Source organism: Rattus norvegicus, chromosome 7, assembly GCF_036323735.1.
Source record: "Rattus norvegicus strain BN/NHsdMcwi chromosome 7, GRCr8, whole genome shotgun sequence".
In the NCBI taxonomy this organism is placed as follows: Eukaryota; Metazoa; Chordata; class Mammalia; order Rodentia; family Muridae; genus Rattus; species Rattus norvegicus.
Genome location: NC_086025.1, coordinates 114,648,563 through 114,656,016, shown reverse-complemented (window position 1 = coordinate 114,656,016; position 7,454 = coordinate 114,648,563). Strand labels below are relative to the sequence as shown.

Below are 7,454 nucleotides of genomic sequence, written 5' to 3'. Positions count from 1 at the left end.
GACCAGGCTGACCTTGAACTTAGAGATCCATCTGCCTCTTCTTCCAGAGAGCTGGGATTAAAGGCATGCGCCACCACTGCCTGGCTTTAGAATAAACACTTTCAATTGGCCGTGAAATCTGTGTCATCTCTGGTGGGCAGTCTATAACACTGACATCTGAGGTTTTCCCCTACGATCCACCCATGCACTGTGACACACACACTGCATAAATGTGTACATCATTTAAACATATATACCAAAGATCCCTAGTTCAACCCTGGGGCTTGAAGGGGGGATTTGGGGAGCATTGGCCAAGAGGCTAAGAAATTGACTGAATAATAAAGGAGATGGAGGCCAAGCAGGGGTTAGAATTTAGGGGTAGCTTTCTTGGAGCCCTTTGCGTGAAAGGTGCTGTGGGATTTTGAATTCCCTTCCAGTTCATTCTGAAGGCTTTATTTTTATAATTTAATTTTTACTCTGTATCCTGAGGGAAGAACAAGGAAAGGGAATGAATGATGGAAGAGAAGAGGGAAGGGAGGAGGGGAGGGAGGAGGAAAGGGAGGAGGGGAGGGAACAGGAAAGGGAGGAGGAAAGGGAGGAGGGGAGGGAGGAGGGGAGGGAGGAGGGGAGGGAGGAGGGGAGGGAACAGGAAAGGGAGGAGGGGAGGGAGGAGGGGAGGGAGGAGGGGAGGGAGGAGGGGAGGGAGGAGGGGAGGGAGGAGGGGAGGGAGTCCAGACATCCTCAAGTGGTCCCTGTAGAAGTAACAGGAGGAGCAGCCTGGGCTCAGTGCTTCCAGGCTTCTCCATTGAGAGTGGGTAGCGGAGCGGCCCAAACGACCACAGGAGACACCAAGTAAGGTACAGGAACCTGGAGAGCTTGTGCTCGAAATCCACATCTCCGCCCTTGCCAGCCCTCTACCCACTTTGGAGATGTTGCTGGCTTTTGGGTTTCCAGTGCTTGTTCCTGGCGCAACCCAGGAGAAACCAAGATGAAGCCAGCGGTGTCTCCGAGAAACAAACACGCTTGCTTTTTTCCTTCTTTGCAGTGAATTGATTTGCTCAGAGCTGCTGACAGCACCAGGTAACCCCAGACCGTTTGCTATCTTATCACACCTTGCAAACCAGACCCCAGAAGGACTCAAAAGTAGGAGCACCCAGCTGAGGCATCCCCAGATCCATCCCGTGACCATGCGTGTGCAGACCATGCATGTGCAGAAGCAGAAGGCTCTTGCACAGGTACAGTGACTGTCTGCTGGGAAGGTGCCCTCCCCTCCTCCCTGCCCTTCCTCCCTGGCCCTTAGATTATGGCAAGGTAAAGTCTCTAGCAGGTCTATTCCTCACAGCCTTAGACCTCTCCTAGGTGAGTCCAATCAGTAACGTTATGACTGTTTATGGGGTTATCCTAAAACTCCATCTCCCCACATCGGCAGCCCAATGAGAAGAACAGTCCTGCCTCCCCTTGCCCCAGGGACAGGTACCATACCCCGTGCTGAACAGGCTTTCTGGGAGCTATTTTAGTAGATTACTGACCATGAAGAAAGACTTATGGGAACCTCCAACTTGAAGGCAATTTAAGAAGATGTTGTGGGCAACCAAGGAACCCACCTGTTGGGATTGGCATTTGAGGGTAGGGGCCAGCCTTGTGGGACTGGGAATCATTAGCCTGTGTGGTCTATATTAATTGTGGGTGGTGTCAGGGGTGGTGGACATTCAATGCCTGGAACCCACATGGTGGGAAGAGAGCTGACTCCTGAGAACTGTCCTCTGTCTTCCACAGGTGAACTGTGGTATGCATCTACCTACCCTACCCACACATCCTAGCAGTGCTTACACATACATGGTAAAACGTAGCCAAGGGGTGGTGCACACTGTTTATCCAGCACTCAGGGCAGAGGCAAGTAGCTCTCTGAATCCTGGTCTACAGAGCAAGTTCTAGGACAGCCAGGGTTAGACCTAGAAACCCTGTCTCTACCCCCCAACCCCCCAAAAAACCCCACTAATTCTGGGTGGTTAGTGCCAGAACTGAGTTTGGCGGAACCCAGGGTCCTGTGGACTGGAGAAACGGTTGCTGGTCTCCTCTGACCCTTGAGTTTTTTAGCTTCTGCAGCCTGTTGTGTTCTCTCAGGCCAGGTATGGCTCCAGGACCAGGGCTTGTGCCTCTGAACTCTGGGAAGGAGTTTCTACACCTTCCATACCTATTTGGCAATTGTAAAAGCACGCAAAAGTGCATCTGGGAGGGTGGGCTCCAGAGTTTTCGTGAAGTCTGTACCACAGTAAAATCAAAGATACCTCCCTGGGCAAAGTCCTCGTGGAAATTGCTCACAAAGCCTTGATCTTTCCAGCCTTTTCCTTTGCTCTGTTCCGTTTTCCTTGCACACTTTCCCTGAATTCTCATCTCTACCTGGGGAGACCCTACCAGGTAGCACAGCCGTTACCTCATGTACCGTTCACTCCGCTTAGGCCGCAGAAGTCCCCTGCTATCTGCCAGCCACCACCACCACCACCACCACCACCACCACCACCACCACACACACACACACACACACACACACACACACACACACACACACACACAAATAAATAAATAAATAAATAAATAAATAAATAAATAAATAAATAAATAAATAAATAAATGAATGAATGAATCAGGACAGATGGCTCGGAGGATTAGGCTTGAGAACCCGAGTTTGAATCCCCAGACTGTACGTAAATCTGGCTTAGCAATGCGCGCCCGCAATCCCAGTGTTGCTAGAGAAAACTGGAAGCAGAGACAGGAGGTTCGAGGCCTGGCTAGCCTGGTATACATAGTGGCAAGCCAGCAAGAGGCTCCATTCAAACGAATTGGAATGTAAGGACTGATTGCCAACGTTGTATACTCTGACCTCCAAACACATGTATGTGTGTATTCACACATGTGAATGGATGCATACATACACAGGTTTAAAAACAAGAGTACTTCCCATCTCACGAATATGCACACATTTCCTATTCACATAACATATACTGCACACAGACGCAGAGATCACATCTGCTGTCCATACAACACATAATGTACATCATGCACAAAACACACATCACACAAACACCACACATCTCTCTCACCACACAAATTGCACACCGTGCATTCACACTGGGGTCAGTAAAATGGTCCACTGTGCTGAACATGTGACCTATACTAGCCAATCAGTGGGTCCCACTTCCCTGAGGCTGTGCTTAGGAGGAACTAGGAAGGCACGTAACTCACATGGCGATTCACCTCTAATGCCTGCACCCAATGAATTAGGGTCCTTAGTGACAGCGAATTCAAGGCCAGCCTGGACTGCACAAGACCCTGTCTCAAAACAAAATAATACTATGTGCCTTGTAGGGAATTAACGAACTTGAACACAATGTTTATTCAGCGTTCGGAGCTGTCCCTGGCACACGCTCAACAAATGTTTGTCATAACTGCTGATCCCTTCCAAGAACTTGGTGAGACTGTGTGTTCCTTTCTGGAACTCAGAAGAATATGAACAGGGGTGGGGGTGGGGGATACTGCAGGAGGGGAGCAGCGCTTCCTTTTTTAACCGTGAGAGGGGAGGGGGGAGATGGTAAACAGTTCCCAGAAAAGGAAGAAGGGCTTCGCAGGCGAAGCAATCAGTGTCCACTTCTAGGGACGAGTGTTCACGTTACCAGCCAACCGTTCTGTACCAAGTGTCTGTTCTGCTCAAGGTACTGTGTGCAAGCTGGAGGGTGGGGGGTGGGGGTGAGATACGGAGGAAGCAGGTTCTCTAACCACAGCTTACAATGGGGAGACAGGGCAATAACTCACAAGAGAAACCCCAGACATACGGCACAGCAAGGTTAATCTTCCACTGATGCAGCTAGGAAGTCTCACAATGGATCCAGAGATGATGAATTCATCTGAGGCCAGGCTCCTGGGAAGGGTGCCAGTGAGATTCCTCAGCAGGTAATGGCATTTCCTGACAACTTGAGCCCAGTCCCTTGAACACACATGGTGGAAGGACAGAATCAGCTCTTGCGAGTGGCCTTCCGGCTGCCACAAGAACGGCGTAGGATTTGTGTGCCCACGCGAACCACACACATTCACATGGATATGGGTGCCTGTGTATGTACAGGTTGGGTTGCACATGTATGTGGAAGCCAGCAGCTTATGTGTGTTCTTCAGCCCCTTTCTGTGCTATGTGTTAAGCTATGGTCTCTCACGAGAACCCAGAGCTTGCTGATTCTACTCTACAGCTAGCAAGGTTGCCCTGGGGATCCCGTCTCTGGCTCCTTGGCGCTGGAATTATAGACAGCCTGTCACATTCTTCTAACATTTATATGGTGCTGGGGAATATCCCCAGCCCTGCCGTTTACATAATTTTGTTAACATTTATTTATTAGTGAGGGAAGGCATGTATTTATAGGTCATGCCCCAACGCATGTGCGGAGGTTACAGAAAACTTTGCGAGGCACTAGTTCTCGGCTACCCTCTCTGTTCCTGGGTTGGAACTCTGGGCGGCAAGCACCTTTACGCATTGAGGCGGGCCAGAGGCTTGGTTTCTAGGAAGCAACACTCCTAGGAGGTACTGAAGCTTCAGGAATGGCACCTTATGAGAACTTGTATCACCAGGGTTCGGCCTTGACATGGTATTCCTGTCTCACTGTTTTTGCTTTCTCCCATCACTATGAGGCGAGCAGTCCACCCCTGTGTTCTTCCAGTGACTGTGGCTGCAACCCTGAACTAAAACAAACCTTTCCTTCAGTTAAGTGGATCATTTTCAGGTGTTTTGTCACAGCAACAGAAACCCAACGTTTTAAGTAGATCTATAATGGTAAAAGTCGGCAACTAGCTTAGTAACTTTCCATATGAGGTAAAGCAGAAAGAACACGTGTCTGTGCAGGGCACTAGCTCTGTGGCAGAGCGCTTGCCTCGCGTGCACGAGGCTCTGGGTTTGATTCTCCGGTATTATAAAAAAAAAAATAAGAGAAAATATCCTGTACTTGTGACTGTGAATCAGCCCTTGAGCGGCTGGATTTGGCTTCTGCTCTAAGAATCTTGGACAAAACAAATGTTAGAGAAGCATTGCGAGGGCCAGATGATAAAGCTTCTCGCCTCCCCTTCTCCAGTGTGGCTTAGAGGAATACTTGGCTCTGCAGGAGCATAATAGTGTCTTCATTGGCGTGAATAGATTTCCTGTTGTGTTAAGTTGTAGCATCTCTTTAGTTTAACCAGAAGAGAGATCAGGAGGCCCTGGAACTGGGAAGAAACCATAAGTAAGTAAAGGACTTAGGTCCAGTAGTCATGGCCCAGAAGCAGGGCAGCAGTCTGGGCCTGGGAGGTGAGGGCAGGGGGAATGTCCCCACTGCAGGCATCAACTGGCCTTCAACTCAACTCAAGGCCTACCAGTCAGCCCCCATCCTTCCTAATGGGGCCCTTCACTCCTTCTGTTCTCAGGCTTGAACTAGTGCTGAGTGCCTGAGGCTATCTGTACAGAGAGCAGGAGCTTCTTGGAGAGTCAGTGACACCACAGAGGTCACTTGAACCAGGTGCAGGTGGTACACAGGGACCCTGCCATGAACATCCAAGGAATTGACCTACTTGCAGCCCTTCTCCCAAGCTGAAGTTTAAGTTGGTTTATTCAACCTAAATAACCAGAGAAATCTTTAAACATTAGATTATTGGTGGGCTGGATATGCTGGTATACAGCTTTAGTCCTAGCACTCAGGAGACAGAGGCAGGAGGATTTCTGTGAGTTCGAGACCAACCTGGTCTACATAGAGAGTTTCAGCCCAGCCAGAGATACATAGTGAGACCCTGTCTCAAAGAACATTCCCCCTAAGAAAAGAAGTTATATGCTTTCTCTTTTAATATATGTTTTATTAAACTTCATCACTTATGTGTGCATCTGTGTGTGTGTGTGTGTGTGTGTGTGTGTGTGTGTGTGTGTGTTTCTGTGGTGTTTGTCAATGAGTGCAGGTACATATATATGCCACTATGCACATGTGAAGTCATTTTTCTCCTTCCACTGTGAATTCTGGGGATTGAATTTAGGTTGACAGACGTGTGACAAGCACTTTGGTCCACTGAGTCATCTGACCTGCCCTCTTCTGTCCTTTAAAAAGGACTTTTTCCCTTCTCCATAGCCTGGGATGACCACCATTCATCTTCTCCTCTCGGGAAGCAGCATTGAAGACAAATGACAGGTTTACCTATCCCATCTCTGACCATTTGGAAGTTCTGCCCTCTTCTAACCTTTGAGAGTGAGAGCTGAATGGGCACTTGGGAAAGCCACCACCACTCTTTAACTGCTTTGCTTTTCCTGACCTCCTCGACTCATTGAATCCCTTGGACTTACTGCTGGTCACAAGCTTTGAAGGGTGTCTTAGTTGCTGACCCCACTCCTGGTACCAACTTCTGTCTTAGTCACTGTTCTATGGCTGTGCAGAGACACCACAACCAAGGCAACTCTTTAAAAAGAAAGCATTTAATTGGGGACTTGCTTACAGTTTCAGGAGTTTAGCCCATTATCATCATGGCAGGAAGTATGGCAGCAGGGAGCATGGTGACAGACAAGCATGGTGCTGAGGAAGTAGCTGAGAATTACATCATAATCAGTAGGCTGAGAGAAAGACACTGGGCCTGATGTGAGCTTTTAAAATCTCAGATCCCACTCCCAGTAACACACTTCCTCCAATAAGTTTATACCTACTCCAACAAGGCTACACTCCTTAATTCTCAAATAGCCATTCCTTAATAACTAAGTATTTAAATATATGAGCCTATGGGACCATTCTTATTCAAATCACCATAGAGGAGAAAGAGTTTTGTGGGAAACTCATGTTCTTTGGCCATATGCTCAATTTGTATAATGATCGTATATGTATGTAACGTGTGTAATGTGCGAGTTGCATGTATGTAAGCATGTGTGAAGGCTGAAGGAAAACCTCAGGTATCTTTGTCAAGAACCATCTCATGTTTAGGCTCAGCTGGCTGAGCAGCAAGCCCCAATAATCTGTTTGTCTCACGTCTCCAGGACTATAAACACGCATAGCGGCACCCAGCTTTTTACCTGAGTGCTGGGATTCAGACTCAGGTTTTTATGCTAACTGAACTATCTCTGTGAATCCTAAAATTAAAAAAAAGTTAATTATGCTTATCCATTTATGTGTGTGCATGTATCTCAGAGCACTCATATGCCACAGTACACATGTTGGGGTCAGGGGACAACTTGTAGGAATAGATTCTCTCTTTCCACCACGTGAATCCCCAGGATAGAACTCAGGTCACCAAACATGATAGGACAGTGCCTTTACCCCCTGAGTCATCTGGCAGGCGCTACTCAATTTTGTAAAAAGGGCAAGAATTTCATTAAAGCACATAGAGGAGAAAGCTTAGATTGTTTTTTTCAATCTATTTTTTCCTAGTAGCAAAGCATCCAGAACCAATTATTACTGATTTGAGTTGAGTAAAATATCATTCTAACGATAACA

At 47.8% G+C, this 7,454-nt stretch overlaps 1 long non-coding RNA gene across 1 annotated transcript; it reads right to left on the bottom strand.

Moving 5' to 3' along the window:
* Positions 1-4,775: 4,775 nt before the first annotated feature.
* On the bottom strand, positions 4,776-6,529 carry LOC134479942 (uncharacterized). Its single transcript, XR_010053889.1, has 2 exons — positions 6,469-6,529; positions 4,776-5,220 (listed from the first exon to the last, which is right to left on the bottom strand). It is a non-coding gene; the product is annotated as an uncharacterized LOC134479942 (long non-coding RNA).
* Positions 6,530-7,454: the final 925 nt, after the last annotated feature.